The sequence below is a fragment of the Helicoverpa armigera genome, chromosome 4 (genome assembly GCF_030705265.1).
Source record: "Helicoverpa armigera isolate CAAS_96S chromosome 4, ASM3070526v1, whole genome shotgun sequence".
Lineage (NCBI taxonomy): Eukaryota > Metazoa > Arthropoda > Insecta > Lepidoptera > Noctuidae > Helicoverpa > Helicoverpa armigera.
In genome coordinates, this window is record NC_087123.1 from 4537546 (window position 1) to 4560252 (window position 22707).

Genomic DNA, 22707 nt, shown 5'->3' on the forward strand with positions numbered 1-22707 from the left:
AAACGTTACGTGACATTGTATTGAAACCGATAATTACACACTTCGTACAAATTAACGACGCCATTAACAAAGGTTCACGAAACCGCCTGTTAAGAAATAGGACGTTACTTTACTCATATGTTCTTTTTATTTCACTCGGCTCTAATTTACTGCCAGTTTCCGTTTCAAGAACGTTAAAAATAAAATTCACACATAGTTAGGGAAAGACTCGGAACTATGTTCGGCGATTGTTTCTAAAAACAATTTAATACCCGGCTGAGCTGCACAAACTGCTACAATACTGCAACATTCCGAACTGTAACTGAATCAGTTTCAACTTCATAGCTGACTGCGCTTCGAATCAATAGTCCACACTGTAACTGCATGAAAGGTGTATTAATAAAAAAATGTGAAATACGAATTGCAGCATAAAAATTCTTGGCTTTCATCGTAGCCCAATGGTGAAACGGGGCATGTCCTAATGTAAGCAAATTGCCGTCACAGCCTTTCAGCGTCCGGCCGCGGCTATCATTCCCAAGATAAGCGCTTAAAAGCCTCATGGAAAACGCTTTCAGCAGGCGGACTATTACCGGGTGTTTCCATACTTTTTGCTTTGCATCTAACTGGCCGGGCAGAGTATCTTATATCGACGCGCTACGTATGACCGTTTTGAGTGCACGATCCAAATCTACGTTTGTTAGCTCCCGTTTCGGTCTTAATTCCACTCTAACTTAGAACTCGACAGTTTGTATCACGATGTTTTCATAAAATGTGACCAATTTCAAAGCCGGAATAGAATTTTACGAACAACGATGTAAACATGTTCCAAACATAAAGTAAACGTCGTGTCAAGGCAGAAGAAATTCACAGTATATAAAAAACCGGTAAATTTTAAAGAAATAAGATGATGTCAGAACAACCTAATAATCTTAATGCATTAGATTACAAAGGGCTTACTCGGAGAAGGCGAGTAACGGGCGGGGAGGAGTCCTTTTATTTTTCTTCATAATATTAGATTTTATGATTATTTTAAAAGGGGCAAGGGCTCTTTGCTACTATACATCAAAAGACGATGCCATTGATCAGACATCTTTATCGAATTACGTGATTGCGTATACAAAACATCGGGTGCTTTGGAGTTCCTTTGTGTTCGTTTCTTGTTGGTAACCTAGGCGGGTGTGTGCGGGGGTGCGGCGGCGCGGCGCGCGGGGGACGCGGTATGTACTTGCAGCGTAATGCCGCTGCACTTGCCCTGGTCAGGAAGCGCGGCGGAATGCAGTCAGTCGCGTTTGTACCACCGCACGGGGAGGGGTGCGGGGCTGCGCGAGGGCAATGCACGCGGCGCCGGCGCACCTCGCTGCCTCCCATTCAGTACATCTCACTGATGCTGCATTTATTTACTATTCTTAACGTCCAGTGCGAGATTTTTCAAGCGCGAAGTTAGCTGCGAGACCAAGAAAAGGGCACCAACTAACAAAGCGACTCACTTTAAAGCGCCGCTGTAGTTGGTGAAAGTTGTGAATTGCACCCGCCATTTCGTTCAAGGAGCTCGCGTGAATTTGAGACTCGCTGCATAGTTAACATTGGCTATAAAACTTGGATGAAAGTCGCGGCGGCTTATCGATAGTCTGTAAATCACGGGTCGTGAGGGTTAACGGTAAAGTCAATTTTCATGTTCAAAATTAATATACTTCGGTACATTTGTCATGGATCAGTGTCATGGCTAAAATAATGGAAAGAAGCTAGTGTTTGCAAACAAGCGGATCAGTATACGTGAGTGACACGCACACACTGCCTACTGATGCACATCATGCAATGATACGGCCCCGTCATCGCTTTGAGTCGGCGAGTGCCGCAATTTCACTGTATGCCGTGCGTTCGGAACGCGGCACGGGTTGGAATGCACTCGTTATATGCACACCACTCGAAAGGATTACCCACTAGTTGGCGGCGATTAACTGGCGCGCTCGTGGTTCGCCAGTGCCCCGCTATTGGTTTGTTTCCGAACGTAGCTAACGTTTGAATTCGGAATGTTGTTTCGGTTTTCGAATAACTTTAATTAAATTCGCTTTTCTAAGCTTTTTGCATTTATATTGCACAGTGATCCCCGCCGATCATTTTTATATCCAAAATGCATTAAAAATGCCTCAAAGACCGCATATGAAAAAGTAACAATTAGTTTGTTAGTCTACATAAAAGTATTTATAAACAATTTTATTTTCTTTCCAGGTACGTGGGTGTTGTTAGAGAAAGTTCACGTAGATTTCATTCATTTACAACTGCGTAAGTAGCAGATTTGTTTTATTTTGCTTACTGTGTTTTTGTTTTCCGTCTAATGATACTAATGACGTCACGGCTTCCTCCATTAGAAGCAGTCCTCAGAGGTGTAACAATTCCCGATGTCTGATAAATAGACTGGTGCAAGTTGAACACCTTAATGACTATCTGGGCAACCACACCTCAGTAGATAAGTGCGCTAACTTCGGAGGAACGTCAAAAAACTTAAACAGCTATTTTTCAATGTCTTTGAAATAACAGTATCTTGGTCGGAGTAAAGTAGTTCATTAATATTGTAGTTCAACATCTAGACTTAGTGTCATTGCATTTGAATGGGAGTATCTCGACTCGTTGTGATTATACGGGAGCTGCGAACTGTCTTGTACAAACAGAAAGGCTTTTAAGGAGTCCTTTAGGTGTCAGACTCTCAGGTGGAGCGGATCGATAGCCCCCGATTTGGATAAAGCGAGTCACTATGTTTAAATGTTGTTGCCTTAAGGACGGAATGCCTAAAAAGGTGGGGAGGCACTCTTGTTGGTTTTTTCTTCTTTATTGAAAAGTTTCTTAGGCATCGCACGTTGGCTTGAAACGCACGCACGAAAGTACTCCCTCGGACTGGGAGACGCGCAAGTATGCGATATTCAGTACGGAACTGACTTTAGCCGCTCTGTTGACCGTGTCTCTAGCTAACACCGGCGCGCGATAAAATCTCCTTTTAAAAGTTGAAGAAAAAATCGACAAATGAAGATCAACTACAACTAAAATAAAAATTTTGCATTTCTATGGTTAAATCATATAATTAACCGTAGTCAGCGGAAATCTGAAACTATGTTAATACATTTAGTCACGTTTATGAATTGGACACACAACTTCAATAACATAGCTCTAAAATTATTACGAAGGACTGTTATGGTTGTTTGGTGTTACAATTAAAATAATAAGATTATTCGCCCGTAGGTAACAGTAAAGAAATAATAAATATTCACATAAAATTATACACACTTAATTCGTAGGTGCCTACATTCTTAACACAACACATGCAAAACGGCACACGAATTCCAAATTGAAATATTGCCGACGCAGCCCGAACTCGAAATTTACATTTTGTCGGGCAGTTTATTCGGGTACTAAAATATCGAGTAGTGTGTCGCGGTCCCCAGGTGTTGGTACAAACGACGCAAGTTTCACTAATGTGCGGCTTAAATGATGACAGTGTTGTGGGACTTAGCCGGCCCATCTGTGAGGACCGCTCTTTTTAACTGAAAAATGGGACTGCTGATTATTTATGAAAGCCCCGTAAAAGAGTAATGGCATGATTTTTGGTGTCACCTGCCTGTATTTTTTTCGGACGTTACTTTTATCACATTTTTAAATTATTTGGCAGATTTATCTTTGACGTTCCTTTTATTCGGAATCGGAATTCTTCTTAGGATCGAGTAATAGAATCTAAATACAGATTAACTCGAACACGTCCATCATTACCGAGCACTAGAACCGGAAATTTTCCAGCCTGTTTTCCCGTATAATCAAATTCGATTCCCCGTAGGATTCTTACAAATCACCGGTTGCTTATAAATCGTTCGTCTCGTCAGAGATTTATTCGTCTCGCTCTCGTCCAAAGCCGCTCCCAAAATGTTCGTCGGTTGTAAACCGCACTTGGCGTAAATTACACACGTAGGTATTTGGCAACAGTGTTTAAATAGGGGGCGCTTAAATTTGTACCCTTAAGTAGGGGGTAATAGAGGAAGTTTGCGCGTCTTACGTAATCGAACCCGGGAGTTGGGACTGAACAAACTAAGTTTTTATCTGTTAACTTTAGAGTATGTTACGAGTGGGTAAGGATGGATTTATTGACAACAAAACTGGCTCCTGCGAGAGTTTCGGGGTGTACGATGATTTATTTATGGAGCCTTTGAATTCTTATACGAGATTTTATTTGACAGTGATGCGGTGGGGAACATGTTTTATCGACAGTTCAACGTGTTATTCATATTATTAAATAAACACCAAGTTGAATAACTTGAATTCGAGCATATTTTTCAAAGCCATTTTCCGAGTAAGTTTCTCTAGAATGTTCTCAGTTCTCCCTAAAAGGCTGGAGAAGTCTGTTTACGTTATAATGAACGCAAATAGTCGTTCTGTGTGCACGTCTCACGATCTTCAATTACAGTTGGCATTGTTACTACGGGCCCGCAAGGGAACTAAACTTAGTGATCTAATTGCTCGATGTCTAATCGATTGTGACTCGTGTTGACTTCAGATCGTACCTGTCGTTACATATAATGGTGTAGTTAATCGATAATCATAGGACCTACCGATAGATGTAAATGCTATTGATGTAAGGAAGTGTTGACTGACTAATTGGCACCGATTCTAATTACTGTACAACTTGATGTAAATTAAAATCATTCTCTTGAACATTGAGACGAGTTAAAATTAATAAACATCAAAGGCAACTCAAAAAACAATACCCTTATCGCTGTGCAAATAAAATAAATTTCACACAGCGCAACTCCATAAAGCGAGGCCACCCCCATCACTAAATGTGCACAAACAAACGAACAACAATTCATACAGCGAGTATATCGGTCGAGTAATGAAAGTGGCGCCGACTGAACCCGCCATTAATTGTCACAGGTGTTGATTACTGACAATACGTTTTTTCTATCGATAGTTTTTAACGATTGCCCGTTACTATTTTCATGAGTATTTCAGTGGTTCAATATAAATATGGGTTTTGTAATGAATGGCTCGTTTTTTGCTGTTTGCTATTTTTTTTGCATGCATTTTAGATTATTACGTTCGCTATATTAGATTGAGGCTGAAAATGTACGTTTGTTTGGTTAGATTGAGCCTGTTACCTTGATCATTAATTTCAATTTATATTTTTGGTAATTTTTGTCTTCCCGACTTACGGTTTTAACCCTTATTTTCACTTTGGCGAATATAAAGTCAGTAAACGTACATTAAGAATCCCCGCAATGGCAAAATTTTGTGCGAGCTTTTAAGGTCAGCTATGCGCCTCTAAACAGAACAAATAAACGTATATTTAAATTTGTTCCTACATTAACGACGGTTATTAAAACTTTTTTTTTTGTAAAATTGCTGTTTTTTCATGGAGCTTAGAAAAGTTTATCTTCTAAAATTCTAAATGAAACCGTGTTAGCGCCATCACGTTTTATGCAATTCTTGATTCTAAGTAAAAGGTACTATAATTAGAATTAATCTGATTTAATTGCTAATTCATTCTTGGAAAATGGTAATAAAGCTCACAGCAAAACGATTGCTATTTAATTAATATAAAACAAACTAATTCGCTAGCTAATCACAAACAGGCTGTAAAATAACAAACAATATTTCTATGAAAACAAACCCTTCACTGCATAGCTTTTCAATTTAAAGCAAATATTCCGGCAAACTAAAATCATGAATAGAATTATCCTTCGAGATCAATCGCGTGTTTTGAATACCAACCTTTAAGATTAACCCTCCCACTGCAGATTCCGTTTGTTGACAAATAAATTGAGCGTGTTAATATTTCGGTCAAGTCATTTATTAATCAAGTATTACGCACGTTATCAAGGTAGGACACGCAGAAATGATAAAATACTATGATAAAGGGTGACCGAATACATAAAAACTATTGATTTTATTTTCTGTAACATTTTGTTCGGTACGCTTGTTATCAATTGATTAATGTTTCAGCTGGGTAGATACAGCCTTTGTGTTCAACGCGTTGGTATGCTAATTGATAGCTGGAATTATTTTTTGCTGCGCTATACGTAATTATGGTAGTGGGAAAGAAAAAAGAAAACATTGTTGTCAAGTGACAAGCCAATGGTTGTATCGATTATTACTGTTATGACCTAGGTAAAGTAGATTTACTGTTGATATCCATTTAAATAGCTTTTCTACGAACTTGTATATCGGTAGGTTAATTTAAAATAATATTGCTTTTATTGCTTATTTGTACAACAATATCAAAATATTCAAAATAAATACAACAAAACAGAGTAGCTTACACTAAAACGGTTGTACACACACCCTCTTCACATAGTAAGCACTCTATAACTTTATAAAGCCAACACTAGTACGTGACACAAATAATTTTCACTTAGACCCAAGTGTTGCGAACACTAAGAATTAAGTAGCGAGTACATAAATCGGTACACAAGTTGCAGGTACCAGAGATACCGTGTTGAGTAAGCTTTGTTTAAACACACTACAACAAACTTAAATCCTCGAGACCTGTACCGCAAAATAAGCAGACAACAGATGGGACAGTGTAGCTACTGCTACTAATTTGCCTTCTATTTACCTAAAATAATCTTCCTTTTGCGAAAGCATCCACGTGGCTGAAAGTCTTTTGTATCGACTGCAAAGAACTCCCATGTACTCTGTAGATTTAAGTAGAGTTGAGTCATCATTGTGTTGGATTCAGGGTTTGGCATTTTGTAATTATTACGCAAAAACCACGGTTTTAAATAGAGTACATAATGTGTAAATGTAACTAATAAATGACGGTTTAATTACGGCATACATTTGCGGGTTTACCCGTAAACACGGCAACCGTCGATAAACAAGATACCATTAAAATAACGAATGTCCACAAACATCGTTTATTATCCATTGCTATAAACAATCTTTAAACCAAGATAAGGGTAATCAAGTTTAAGACACTTAACCCTAATACTAATCGTAAAGTTCTTTGCGGAATATTAGCGTGCTTGCAAGTTACCTATCGGAACCCGCCAATTGTTTGGTTAGGTAATAGACGGCGCGGGGCTTAACGGACCCCGGTCGACATTACATGGTTACATTTAGAAACGTTAATTACCTATTAAATTTCACGCATAAACGATTATCTAAATTAATTTCGGTAAACGCGGCGTTTGATTTAATCGAGAGGTATGAACGTACAACCATTTTTGCGCTATTTTGGTGTAATGTCTCTGGAAACTTTACCGCGTCGAGAGCCAGATGTACTTAGCTCAGAATGAATGAATTGACATAACAACTCTCAAATGGAAGAAGACATTATTTATATTGATCGACAAAGTGTCGTTCCCACGAACTGTAAGAGGCTATTAACAAGTTAATACGTTATACGTATCTACCTGTAATAGGTAGTTTCTAGTCCGAAAACAAATTGTCCCAGTAACACTAGCATTAATTGTATTGATTCTAGATGCATTGAGAAGTTTTTTTTGTTTGGTTGATACTCAAATTAAAGATGCACTTTAAGCTTCTCCAAATTGCAGTATCCGCAGCCTTCGTAAAATAAAAGTCGAAATAAAACCGAGCACCTATTTGCGACCTGCCTCAATATAAATACGCGATGCCAACAATAGGTGTAGAGCACTTTAAATAATAAATCCATATAGAGTTGGTTTTACGAGCACATTCCGAGCTGAACACCTGTCTGTAATACCGTCATGTGTGTGCTGCGTACCAAATTATTTGTGTATATATGGTTTTATAGTTTTGTTGATACTTGCACCTATTTAAGTTGCCTTCTGATTGCTTAGTGGATAAAAATATTATGACAATTGGTAGCTTGGTCTGGTCGTCAGAGAAAGGAGATACTTATACCTAACTGTGATAGCAAGAAAACGATCTCCAAATGATGTATGGTAGGTATCTATACATAAATGAACCTCTTTAGTAAATGCGTACCTATTTGAATAGTAGCGGAAAATGCGTGCGTCTCAGTTGCAGTTACGAAAATTCTTGTTTTTTTTTCAGCGAATGATAAGCATTATGTGGTCTTCAATCGACTTACGCCAGAGACTGTGAAACCTATTGAATGAATTAAAATGAAGAAATCCTACGTTGGTATAAAAAATATCGTGATAAAAAACTTCTGATCGCCATACTTGGTTTTTAATTTAGAGAGTGGACAAAACGTTTTGTTTGTACATTTTACTATCAGCGATATTGGTGATAAAATATGATTTACAAAGCAACGCTCGTTATCCGGATTTTAGTTTTTATATTGAAGCGGATTACTAGGAAACAATCAAAATAATCTCCGATTTCAAAACAAATAATAGGAACTGTTCCATTTGCAAAATAGTCGCTTTTTATCGTTGAAACTCGGTACTTATAATCTTAATTGAAGAGTCCAATTATATTTCTAGCCAAGCCCAAACTGCTTACACTAGAATTTATTTTTTCTAGGTTCCAGATAGGTCGTTGATCTAAATGAAATAACAGAAAAGTCTAATTGGTAGGCGGAATGTCAAATTATTCTACCAAAATTTTTACTCACTGAGACAATATTTTCGTACAAAAACACGACGAGTAAAATAATGACGTAAAAAAAAACTTTCAGTTATTTAAATCATGTAAAATGCCTTTTATCTGTCTTCCATCGCTCCAGTTATATTTAAAATAATTGGAAACCAGAATACGAATTGATATTTAAAAAAAAACACCATTTCACTTTTCCGATACAATTAAAACATAAAATTGTATGTTCCGACCGACTTCCTCTATTGACCCGTTGCCCAAAAATTCTCACTGGAAGTTTATCATTAAACAATCTCGGTCCCTTAAATTGTTTAAACAGCGATTCTTAGAGGCTTAGGCCCGTCAATACATTCGGTTAAGCTTTCCTTACCCAATTAATTAGCTGTTATGAAGATCAAAGACGCACCAGTTTCCTCCGACCCATTCAAGTTGGTAACGAGGCTGACAGTTTAAGTTTGCTCCAATCCCTCTAATACAATGTACAGCGTGACTTCTGTCAATCAACTACGTATCTCAGTTTGCACCGACACCGCAGATTTGGGCCTACCCTTATCGAATGTAACACCTATTCCAATATCGATAGAGTTGTTAACCGAGTGCGGTGTTCGATCGCTTACGCCATTGTGTATGACGATGAAAGTTTATCCGTTTTATTAGCGATCCACACTGAATAAATTTACGTGGTCTATTGTAATAGTGTTTAGTAAGGATTAAGTGTTAAGGTTTGACTCGACCGTCTGCAGTCGCGTTCGATGGATAATATTGGCGTTAATCTGTTAACGCCTGAGGAGGGAACGTTAAATAGATATTCGGATTTCTCCAATGTTTGTATTGCGAAGTTGGACGGCGACGGTATTACGGGATACGTGTTATTAGCTCGGAGATAGATCACAGAATAAGATTTCATATCACAGTTTTTGTTTTTCTTGTTAAACTTTGCACCCTATTACTTTTATTTGAATTACATTTATCAGATTCTGTGACAAGTTAGGCTAAGATTTGTCTAACTCGAAATTAGGGGCTCAGACAAATTGTAATTACTTATTTCGACATTACAACGTTGATGGTTGAAACTGTTTTATCTTAATTAGGTTTCAACTACAGAATCCCTAAAATTACGTCAGTGAGCAGACAATAAAACGGTATTATTATTATCAGTCCTTACAAAGTTTTGATGCGATGAATACTGATTTTGTAAATCGCATTATTACTGAAGTAAATGGTCACTTCATTGCTAACACGTTTATAACAATTACTTAAAAACATACATATTTACCATTCTTATAATTCTACCAAAGTTAGAATCTAGTCTGTATGTTGAAGGATTTGTAAAGCTAACTGCAGGAAAAGTCGCGGAAGCACTTCATTACTTTGTCTTAATATTTTATAAGTTTACGTAAAAGCAAAAAACCTTTCCGCAAACGTTACGAAACGTTTCAACAAAACACTCGAAATCAATAATACAAACGCCTTAAGACGAGCTCAATACTTCGACAGATAATTCCAAATCGTATTGGCTTCATAAGGAAAGAAACCATTCCACGAGCGATACAAATATATTTTTTGCAGTCACATTCGTAAATCGTGTCTATTTCCTTATCGGGATGTATGTCTGTTACGTTTGAGGAAATGCTCATAACCGCACGAAATGCGTTTGAAATTTTTTTCACGTATCCATACCCAACGGTCGAGCGATCACCCGCCAATTGAATGGAAACACTCGAATTTTTCTACACGTTTTAGACTTCCTGTGTGGAAGAAATTTAGAGTGGAATAGCGGTCATTGGCGTTTGCGTTTATAGGAGAAGTTCACGACTAGAATATTCCACAAAAATATTTACAAACCAAATACAAATCATTGTTTTACAAGATAGTCAATTACACGAGAATCGATTAAAAGAATCGATCATACATTTTCGATCTGTCCGAAAAGCATAAACAAAACACATCAACGCTTCCTTTTATCTACGCATTCCCATTTCAAAATGCATTAAAAAAACATACGTTTAATAGAACAGCCCCAAGCCCGTTCGTCGGCTTGTTCCGGATATTGAAGCACGTAATCTGACTACAGTATGTCTCCATAGCAATTTATCGAACGATGAATGGCCCGCCCATTATTTCCAACCCTTAACCTACAGCTTATTAATATCTACATAATTTATTGTAAATTGCATTCTGCAGTGAAGCCGTGCGTGAATAGGTGTGGGATTGAATCTTAAAAATGTAGGCTCAGTTTATATTCGCCTGCGGTAAGGGAAATCAAAATTTAAGCGAACGTATGAGCGACTTACTCGGTCTGTGTACGAAGTAATACTTTTCGTGTCGGAACATTTATTTTAGTCTATATCGAATGTTGACTTCGCTTCGAAAAATAACATCGAAGTTTTACAGCCTATCTTGGTAAGACGAACTTTGAATAATTATTACCTACGTTAACCAAGTATCCGATTGAGAAATATTTTCCTGTGGAAAACATTTTGACATAACATGTGTTAGGGAGAATTCTTGGGCTGTAGAAATGACTGAGGCTGTTTCCGAAATATAGGTACTGGTTTATTCCAACGGATGATTTGTAACAAATTATATAATTAAACGGCGCGCGACGCGTACAATTTTCACAGCTGATCGGTAAGGTGTGTGAGCGGCCCGCGATCCTCGTACGTGGCTGCCCCCCGCGCCGCGCTGTCCCCCCTCCGATGCCATCGCCGGTGGCGCCTCCATCGACGTCGTTCCTATGTTCTAGAGGTTTCCGAACATCCTGCCCGGGTTGAAACATCGTCTTCAATAGGTAAAGGACATATGTTGTTGAAGGCCCTTGTGATGTTGCCCTTCTTGGTTTTGATTTCCGCCACCCTCGTGATGCCGTCAGCACCAGGAAACACCTTGACGATACGGCCTAATAGCCAATGTAGTGGTGGTTGCGTTTTCTCTGATCAGAACTAACTGATTCAGCTTAATTTCGCCTGTGGACGCATGCCATCTGGTTCTCTGCTGCAACATGACAACATATTCATGACTGAATCGGTTCCAAAAGTGTTGCCGTAGATGCTCAATTCTTTGTAGCGGTCCAATCGAGTGATGTTGACGGAGTGTACCTGCGGCTGAGAAACGGATATTAGCGGTCGTCCAATTAAAAGTGCGAAGGAGTGAGAGCGGTAAGGTCGTCAGGAGACGAAGAAAGAGCAACAAGGGGACGGGAATTTAATATAGCCTCAATTTGGACTAGGTATGTGTTCATCTCCTCATATGTTAGATGAGAAGAATGAACAATGGTTTTTAAGTGTCTTTTTGTAGACTTAACGGCGGCCTCTGTTATACCATTAAAATGTGGACTATAAGGAGGAGTAAAGCTAAACTTTATCGCTTCTTGTGCAAAATAGGTTTCTAAATTTGAATTAGCCAAGAATTGTGCAAGCTCATTAAATACGCCCACAAAAGCTGTGCCGTTATCAGAGAGGATACTGTGTGGTTTACCCCGACGAGCAACGAATCTCTTTAACGCGGCAAGATAGGCGTCTTTGGTGAGATCCGTCACAAGCTCCAGATGAACAGCCTTTACTGCCAAACAGACGAACACACAGATATAGGATTTAATGAGTCTGGCACCTCTGCCTTTACGGTCAGCTATCAGCATTGGTCCGGCGTAGTCGACACTACAATTATAAAACGGAAATTCAAGCTGTGTCCTCGTGCGTGGTAGCTGACCCATGACTGGTTGCACCGCTTGACACCTAAATCTGAAACATTTGACACATTCTCTGAATGTACCTTTAGATAAATTTCTACCTCCTAAAGGCCAGTAAGTTTGACGAATGTGTGATAAAAGAAGTTGTGGCCCTGCATGCATAAGCTTAAGATGTTCACAACGAAATAATATTTTCGTAATGTGATGTTTACTATCTAGCAATATTGGATGTTTTGTGTCGTAACTGTAGTTAGCGTTATCTAACCTGCCACCTACGCGAATTACACCTCGATCATCCATAAATGGAGACAGTGAAGCAAGCCTATTTTTGCTGGATAGTGGCCTTTTTAAACTAAGTGTTTTGTATTCGTCAGAAAACATTTCCATTTGACTAAAACGTAACATAACAGTAAATGCTTCATTTAATTCATCACAGGATAAATGACCACACAACCTGCTGTTAGGATTTTTTAAATTAAAAATGAACCTAAGTACATAAGCGAAAATACGTTTTAATTTGTTTATGTTAGATTTATTACTAATCAAACGACTGATAACTGATTGAGTTGATTGACAGTTATCTACTAAATGAACTTTAAATTCAGGTATGTCGGAATTAGAACCCGTATTTGGCATTTTAGGCCAACGATCTTCGCCTAATTTTAAAAACTCTGGGCCCGACCACCACAATTTACAGGTGCCGATTTGATCGGCCCTCAGCCCGCGAGATATGAAGTCGGCCGGGTTCTCTTTCGACGACACGTATCTCCAAGAATTTTCCCGGTACTTTCTTGTATCTCACTGACACGGTTACGAACAAAAGGCTTTAATTTATTCGGCGATGCAGATAACCAACAGAGAACTATCGTCGAATCACACCAATAATAACACTTATTTATTTTAATAGTTAGTGAGTCTACTACCTTTGCACTCAGTCTTGCTCCCAACAAGGCCCCGCACAGTTCAAGACGGGGTATGGTTGTATGTTTAATGGGAGCTACCTTATTTTTCGAAGTTAAAAGGTGAACGGTTATAGTATCATCATTATTTAGGCAACGAACGTACACACATGCCCCATAGGCACACTCGGATGCATCTGTAAAAATGTGCAACTCAATTATTTTATGATTAACACTAAATGCATGCCGTGGTATGTTTAAATTATTCAAACACGATAACGTAGTGACGAATGACGACCAACATTCTTGAGTGTCACGAGAAACCGGTTCGTCCCACGAACATTTTTCTAACCATAATTTTTGCATTGTTATCTTTGCCAATACGACACACGGCCCTACTAGCCCTAATGGGTCAAAGATTTGACTAATGCAAGATAAAATGTAACGTTTAGTTATTTTATTAGTTGGAGGTAGATTTATAGAAAAAGTTAACTGATCTAAATCGCGAACCCAGTTTAAGCCCAATACTTTAGCAGTGTTATGAGATTGATTACGATTTAAATCCAGAATGTTATTATCATTCTGATCAAGGGATGACAACATAGCCTTCATCACTTGTGGGCTATTAGATTGCCATTTTCTTAATTTGAATTGAGCTGATGCTAAAATCGAACTCACCTCCTTGCATAACAGTATGGTTGCTGACTCAGTGTCACTGCCTCCCAAATAATCATCAACGTACATGTCCCGTTGTATAGCTTGCTTTACGTCATCATTAGACGCCTGTGAAGCGAGACTTACGAGTGCCTTTGTCGCTAAGTATGGTGCCGAAGCGGTGCCATAAGTAACTGTATTAAGAACAAAGGTTTTAAGCGGTTCATGTTGATTAAATCTAAATAGGATTTTTTGTAAAGAGCGTTGAGATTTATTTAAATCTATAGCTCTATACATTTTCTCTACATCTCCTGATACAACGTATCTATGTTTTCGAAAACGAAGTAAAATAGAATAAAGATCGTCCTGTACAGTCGGACCGATCATTTGTAGGTGATTTAAAGAAATACCTGAAGTCGTCACAGCTGACGCGTCAAAGACAACTCTTAATTTAGTTGTAGTACTTTGCTCGCGCGTAACACCGTGATGTGGTAAATAGTAACTTATGTTATCATTTGAGTTACTAACTTCAGACATATGCCCTAATTGCAAGTACTCGTGCATAAAATCGATATACCTACCTTTGAATAAGGGATCACGTTCAAACCTACGTTCGAGCGAAAGAAATCGAACTTTCGCCATTTGGTATGAGTCACCTAAAACATCTGGTGACTGTTTAAATGGCATTTTAACAATAAAACGCCCGTCTTCGCCACGAGTAGTAGTGCGTAAAAAATGTTCCTCACATGCACGTTCCTCGGCTGACAACGAATGTTTTTCTGATATTGAATCTAGTTCCCAAAACCGAGTGAGTTCAGGTTTTATTTCCTGCACAAAATTACACACTGGTTGGTCACGGGATGGACTAGGTTGCGCAATAAACCCAGAAATAAGCCATCCTAATTTAGATTCGTATAACCTAGGTTGACATTTGCCTAGATTTATTGTGTTAGTACCTAAAATATTCCAGAACTGTTCAGCACCTAGTAAAATGTCTACGCTCGACGGTTTATAATAGTGAGGGTCAGCTAGACAGATGCCTGATGGAAGTGGAATAGTACTTATATCAATTAATGTCGATGGTAATGATTTGGTTATCTCTGGTAATACTAAACAATCAATTGTTGTTTTAAATTTACCCGAGTAAGATTCTAAGGTTAAGGAACAAGACTGTGTGCTTTTACAAGTTTGCTGGTTAATACCCGTTATTCTGGAGTTTACGTTACGTTTAAGTGAACCCAGCTTACCACACAGCTCCTCAGTTATAAAGTTTGCGGTACTGCCGTTGTCCAGCAGCACCCTCGCTACGTGGCTGCGGCCGCTGCTGTCGCGCACCTTCACCCTCGCTGTGGAAAGCAATACGGTGGACGAAGTAGTATTCTGTATAGCTTTGGCAGTTAAAGTAACATTATCTGTTATTTGACTACTGGTAGTCGGCTCACTGTCTTTGTCTACGTGTAACAGTGTATTATGTTTTGCCTTACAATACTTGCACCGAGCCCACAATTTGCATTTTGTTCGGAATGGCCCGGGTTTAAACAGTTAAGACAAACCTTGTATTCTTTAGCCTTCTGATTACGAACATCTGACGTCAGTTTTCGAAAACTATCACACTTAAATAAAACATGACTTTGTTTGCACATTGGACAATTTGAGCTCGAAACCTTATTTGAAATATTATTATTATCAGTTGATGTTATGGCAAAACTTTTTTGCTTATTTGATTTATTGTTTGAGGTCTTGTTTTAATAGCTTCAGAGTCCTCAACTGATTCCAACAAGTCTGCCCTGTTATTTAAAAAAGTTAAAAATTTAGACAATGTAGGTGCCTCGGATAACGTATTTCTAAATTCTTCCCAATGAACGTAAGTTTTAGTATCTAATTTGTGAGCCATTATATAAATAATTAAGGTGTCCCAGTGCTGCGTCGGTTGTCCTAAAATTGTTAAAGCTCTGAGATTTTTTGTAGTACTATCGACTAAATGACGTACTGCTTTACTGGACTCCTTTTCTATTTGATCGACATTAAATAACGATTGAACATGATTATTTACCAAAAGACGATTATTATTGTAACGTTTCGTCAATAAATCCCAGGCGATGCTGTAGTTACCAGAATTAAAATCCAAGCTTCTAATAATTAAGGCAGCAGCACCCTTTAACGAGGACCTCAGATAATGAAATTTACTTATGTCATCCAACAATGTGTTCTTGTGTATAAGAGAATCAAACGTGTCTCTAAACTCGAGCCAATGCTGATAGCTTCCATCAAAATGTGGTAAACTAATCTGTGGTAATTTCACAACACTATGTTTCGACTGTGTGGCGTCATTATTATCTGAAGCTTGTACGGAACTCACCAACACGCTGGCTCTTCGCTCGCTATGCTGACGTCGCACCTCGCGCGCCGATGACACCAAGGAGAAGTATTGGTTTTGAAAGGCTTCGCGATCAGCCAATGCCTCGGCGGAGTCCTCCATCAGCAGCTCGATATCCCCCTGTATTTTATCATAGTCATTGTATAATAAATCCATTTTATCAAGTCGGGTTTCCAGTTCTGTTACTTGTAAATCACTTAATCGTGAACAAGAAAGGACTACATTTAAATAATTGCTGAAAAGCGTAAGTTTAGCTTTACAGCTTGCACGTTTCTTAACTAATTCTTTAAGTTTAGAGTCCATTATTCAAATAAATAATAATTACGTTAATTCGTAACTAATGAGCAAGCACTGCGTTGAATAAATTGCAAAGCGACAGATGTTGACCTTGAGTGAATTAGCGGTCAAGCTAACACGTATCCGTGTAAACAGGTTTCTTATTTTGCCTGCTACTAATTATGCAGCGATGCACCTACAATAATAGGCTTGAGCGATAACCAGGCTTGAAATATGTGCAACGAAATGAATGCGATGACTAATAAATATGGGGAAAAAAAATGGAACAGATTTAAATGGCCAACAAAGCGGGAAGAATTTAAGAAGTGATAAAGGGCAATGATTAATTGGAACGACACACTATTTACCGATCCGTAGCCACAGTTATCCGTTCTCGTCGATATATTTCTTGGAGACGTGTGCGCCACGTTGGTTTTTTCCTGCGCTGCAAAATCGCCACGCACGCGTCACTGCACGCCTGCCTCCGTTGTTTTTTCTTTCTTGCGAAGGACCACTTTGTTAGGGAGAATTCTTGGGCTGTAGAAATGACTGAGGCTGTTTCCGAAATATAGGTACTGGTTTATTCCAACGGATGATTTGTAACAAATTATATAATTAAACGGCGCGCGACGCGTACAATTTTCACAGCTGATCGGTAAGGTGTGTGAGCGGCCCGCGATCCTCGTACGTGGCTGCCCCCCGCGCCGCGCTGTCCCCCCTCCGATGCCATCGCCGGTGGCGCCTCCATCGACGTCGTTCCTATGTTCTAGAGGTTTCCGAACAACATGTCCATTCTGTCTTACTGTGTCCTTCCCGTGGAAAACTCTACCTATGAACATAAATAACAATTTTCACATACAACAATTAAAACCGGCATTGACCAGACATTATTTTACAAAGAAATTAAATCACCGCGCCTTTTTTATTTGAGTAAACTAAAATATTCAAAGATTTATCGACAGGAGCTAATCACGCGGAGTGTTTTCGACAATTACCGTGGTCATTTATCATGGAACATTACCTGAATAACTTAGTACAATATCACCCCTTTTGTATGATTCTCATAATTTCTATGTTCAGTTCAAGCTCGGACGCGTTAAGTGGATGTCATTTGTGAATAAATCATTGGAATAATATGAAAAATACAAGGCTGTGATGTGGGTGTTGTTGTGTGGCTAATGCAGGGAAAAATACGTAAATATGGTTATTGGATTTTTTTATTGTGAAGTGTGAAGATAAGTCAAGAAGTAGATTTCCTTGGACTGTGCGCATGTTTTGGTCTCTTTTGACATATAAAGTCAATTTCGTGGACATAAAAAAATCCCGATTTTGTATACGTTTGTTTTTGAAGTATAGTCAATTCCAAAAATAAAATCAAAATAACGCCCATTGCTTGGATGTCTAAGCTCAGCCTTAGCTCGGGAGCATCGAATACGAAATGTATGTGCCACTCGGAGCGCCATTCAGCAATAATGTAGGGCTTAATGACTCTAGTGATGCACCATTAACTTACACATTTCCGTCGAGTCGTGCGACTTACGCCGCGCGCAGATATGACTGCTTCTACGGACGTTTTTTTTGTTTATAAACTTGCTTACCGGTAAGACGAGTATTTTACTGGCTTTAAATAGGCGTAGTTGTTTTATTTATTTGCTATAAAAATAGTAACAGTGCGGTAAACTGCCGATTTTCCTTATTAATTAAAACCTGGGAAGCTTTTAGGAAGAAAAACGTTTCTAAAAATACACTCCTGGGAAAGTTGCAAAAAAATGTGGCTTGAAATACAATCGAAAATAGGAACCTACACCAAAAGACCTTCATGTAAACGAATATTTAATTTAAACACTAAGATGTTCTTAGCTTGTTAAAGTACAATATAAAATGCGCGCCCGTTCAAACGGCTCGTTCGGCGCCTGTTTTCTCTCACTCGCCGATAGCTATCATAGTAAATCACAGCACTCGTATCTGCTAAGAAATTTATTTTTGAAAGCGACTATTTAAATACTGCTAAATTACTACGTATGTTAGTATGTTCTGAGTACTTGGTACTGGGAGTTATTGGAATCCGTTGTGCAAACACATTTTAGGCTTGGGTTGCGTGGTTGCGTAATTTTTCGGAATCAATCGCGTTAGTCTTTTCTGGGAAATAGTTGTTGATTTTTGAAGTCAGTTTTTTTGTGTTATTTTTATCAATAAAAATTTGGTATTCAAATTAATAAAAAATACTGACCATTGTTTTTTCAAAACGGTTCAAAAATGTTACCTATACTGGCAGTATAATTTAAAACTATTCCCAAGTAAGTATGTGCCGTTAAATAAATTAAAATTTCCTTCGCCAGTAATCAAAGGCACCGCCGCCACATTTCGCACATGACATCACAGTGCCACATTGTGATGCTCGGCGCATGCGTCGCGTTGCATAATGCATCTAATGACGCGACCCGTTGCCCTTCCGTTTCCTGCTCAGCATTAATTAGCTTTTACACAGATTGCTTACCTTAAGGTGTTGCCAGATATATTGTGTTTTGTCTGAAGTGGTCTCGGATGGGGTGGAATTGAGAGCTTTAAGGTGGAATGTCAGCTCGCACGTGTTTTGAATGGGAAATGTGCTGCATTTTGAAATAGAAATTGATGAATGAATTTAGGCAGGATCTGAATAAAAGCGGTCATTCTTATTATAAAAGACAAAAATCCTTAAATTTTAACAACTTTAAAAACATCTTAAACTGCTAAAATATTGGTTTTTCGTTGGAAGTTTCGTAGAGCTCCTCGTGTAATTTTAACTTGTTGTTTATAAAATCAATGTCCTGTAAAACTTATAATCCGAATCGGCGCTCGACTAGAAAATCACGAACGCCTTTCTCTTACGCACACTAACAAACATTACACCCACACGAGCACTACGATGATATATACAGACAGTAAATTATATGTGTGATGAAACCATTTGCGCCTTGCTCATATATCCGTTTCCGTGTAAAATTAATTGGCCCGTAACGCACGGAAGGATGTATGACTGTCACAACTCATGTAAATTGCTGGTGTCTTAGAGATGCTCCGAGCAAGATGCTGTTTATAAACCACTATTTTGAAACTCTTAAATGAATTACCCATAGAAAATCCTAGATAAGTAACCGTAAGCTGGGTAAATCTATAAACTGGAAAAGCACAATATTACGAAGAAACTTTCATCATTAATTTTCATTGCGAAATAAACCGCGTGATGTACCCCAAATCTGTTTTTATATAACATCTGCGTAGCATTGTTGGATACTAATCTAATTAACCTTAGACACGAGTCCAAATGTGTTAACGGGCGGCTCGGGAAGCCGGGGTCGGGCGGGTGCACGCCAATCCCACGCTTATTGTGTTCGACGTAGGTGCCGTATTCGGGCGCGTAGCCCTCTCATTAGCATTCATCGTGCGCTCGCGGCCGCGCGCTCCCGAATAAAGCATCTGTTAAATGTCTCGTGCTAGCTAAAACTTACCCGTAATTATCTGTTAACATTCCCAAGTTTGACCTCGCGAAAATCTTGCGAATATTCCCAAACTCCGGTCCGGCCCACCGGAGGCGTTTTACTTCCCTAATAATCGGGCTCATGGAGATTTTTAATGAAAAAGATTGTTCGCCGTTATTTAGAAAGTTTGTAAAAGGGATCCAGTCTGAAGTTTGTTTTGATTTAGTGTTGCGCACCCAGCGTTGATTGTGTTCTTCTGTGCGGTTTTGTATCGGATTAGGCGTAATTAAAAAAACCCCGGCCTGTTAATAAATCCTCGCTATTCATTGAGATCAGTGACACGAATTTAAATTTTGGAATTTTTGACGCGAATTTTTCTTTCATAATAATCGTTTACATTATATTTTCTTTTAGAGAGTTAATTTAATAATTCCGATTCACATTGGACCCGTATCGCGAGGCTTTTGTGAAAGACAGGCATTCATTTTATCGGTGATTCAAACCGTATCCATTCGGGCCGCTAATGGTTTTCAAATAAACCAGTGCTATTAATGGTTCTGAATTTGTATAAAAAAGGGTGAAATTGAGCTAATTGATACGACGTGCGCCCTTTATTTGTATGTTATCGATTTCTTTACTTTAGTACCTACATAAATTACACCTAAATTATTTTGTTAACTTCCTGGTCATTACAATGTAAAAACTCGACTGAACTTTATTTAATGGCTGACAAAACCTACAAAAATGTAGCTGTCTTTTTATAATCATCACTCTGTTCTATTAAATTACCTGTCTGGCTCCGTTGCATGTTCTTGAAAAAGTTTATTACATTCGTCACATTATTTAAAAGCACTCGAGCGAAGCCGGGGTACATAGATAGTCACAGATAAAGTTAAATGATGAGCAGTGAAGTGACCAGTACCCAGCGTGTAGCTAATAAGTGGTTTCTTTATTTTAGATAACTATCTCGTGTACTATATTAGTTAATATACCAAGTTAAACGCAGCATAGCCATTGCAATTACCTACGGCATTATCTTTACTGTATAATTTTCATCGCAAAAGTTTTAATTCCTCAGATAAATAAAATTTATTCTATATAAAATTACTCTGTTCAGCGTGCAATCTTTAGGAAAAATCTACAATATTTAAACAGAGCGGTTCAGTTAATGGCTGTTATAAATCATCATCTTTTCATTTAATTAGTTGAGCGCAGGTATTTTCTTTCAATGATACGGGATTTCATTTTATTTGCATCGTCAGCTTTATGGCGGAGGAGTCAATAAAGCATGTCATAAGTCCGCATTAATCCTGACTGACAGTACAATTCAGTCCGACCTTATCGTTTCAAAGTGAATGTATTTTGATAGATTCGCAAAGGTATGTCCCTATATCGATTTTCAATTAATCTTTTGTCCCCTTTTGCGTTTAGACAGATTCATTTTTCTGTGTCGCAAAACGTTGTAAGTGAGATTTTTATTTATTTTCATTTTGTTGTGTTTGCGAGGCTAGACTCCGCGGATACTGAGGATCCGGCGGTCGTCGTCTCATTCCTGTGTATGGTAAACAAACAGACGTGAACACAAACATTGAAATCGTATGGCGATGTTATTCATTCCTATCGATTCGTTGTCATATTTTAACTCTTTGCCGTTTATTTATTCTGCGATGTTATTTATTGTAACGTGTGCCGTTTAAAAACATATCGTCTGATCCAGTGATTTTTTTATTTCACCCGTTGCCATCTTGTGTGTTATAAAACTGTAAATATAGAATAACTTAATCGTGACATATTTAAATCAACATTAATTTAATCTTATCATTAATACGTATTTTATTTAAATAAGCTTTCTTTAGAGCTTCCTAAATATTCACGATTTAATTCTAGCTAAATAAACACTCAATTTCTAGCTAGCGGGTGTTCAAACTTTTCTAAAACTGCGCAAGTTGTTGAAATCACGTTAATTACTCCCATGCCTTTAAAATTCTATTAAAAGGATCCTCGAAAAGCATGTAAGTCTGTACATCTATTTCCCTGTGAAAACATCATTGATCCTTTTTTCAGCAAAAATAGGCTGGCAGTGAAGCGATAGCAAAAAAGGCTCGATGAATAGCCGTCTGCACCGGAAAGTCGGAAAAAATCGACACAGATTCGCGCCTGTCCGTTTTATGGTCGATATGTTAATAAACAGTCGACGTGCTTTGAATGGATGAGATTACGGTACAGCTACAAACTGCACTGCCATACAAAGGAATAATAAAGATAAATGCTCAGAAACGAATAAAACTACTATGTACACGGTCTTAATGCATTTATTCATGTAAGATTCATGTATTCATTTTTAATCTCGTTCAGTTTGCATATTCTTTTTACAGAGACCATCAAAGCATTTAACTTCGCGTAAGCTATTAAACTATACAATTTTACTGTGCCTATTATGTTTCTATAAATAAAAATCAAAGAAAAGCCGACGGGACGTTATTTTAGAAAATGTAATATTTCCTGTTTGTTTATTTACTAGGCGTCATACGCACTGCGTTGAACACGTGTGGCGTACGGCGAACTGGCCGCGTGTCGGAATTTTACGTTCCTTACTTATTTCGGGATTCATTTCCTTACTCACCAGTAATGTTCGTGTTCATTTTACCTACATAATAGCTTGAATAGCTTCAGTTGTTAGTGTTCGTTTTGCGCATACATTCCTTCCTGAGACATCACGAATTAATTTAAAAATTTTCAAAACTTACTTTCCAGAATAATTCATGATAAAATAGACGTTACTTTATTAAATTTTCTGCTACCTGCCCAGCCTGGCTCGGTAAGGCTTCGCTTTATGGCCCAATTTAA

General features: G+C 38.3%; 1 protein-coding gene and 1 long non-coding RNA gene across 8 annotated transcripts in view; one reads left to right on the forward strand and one right to left on the reverse strand.

Moving 5' to 3' along the window:
- Positions 1-22707, forward strand: part of LOC110384162 (polypyrimidine tract-binding protein 1) — a 348419-nt gene that overhangs the window by 206056 nt on the left and 119656 nt on the right. Inside the window, exon 2 of one of the 7 annotated variants that reach the window (XM_021345306.3) lies at positions 2209-2262. The exons of the other annotated variants lie outside the window; for them this stretch is intronic. The gene's annotated coding sequence lies outside the window, so the exon portion shown is untranslated. The remainder of the gene's footprint in view (positions 1-2208; positions 2263-22707) is intronic. 7 annotated transcript variants of the gene reach the window in all.
- Positions 11043-17190, reverse strand: LOC126054244 (uncharacterized). Its single transcript, XR_010276377.1, has 2 exons — positions 16109-17190; positions 11043-11502 (listed from the first exon to the last, which is right to left on the reverse strand). It is a non-coding gene; the product is annotated as an uncharacterized LOC126054244 (long non-coding RNA).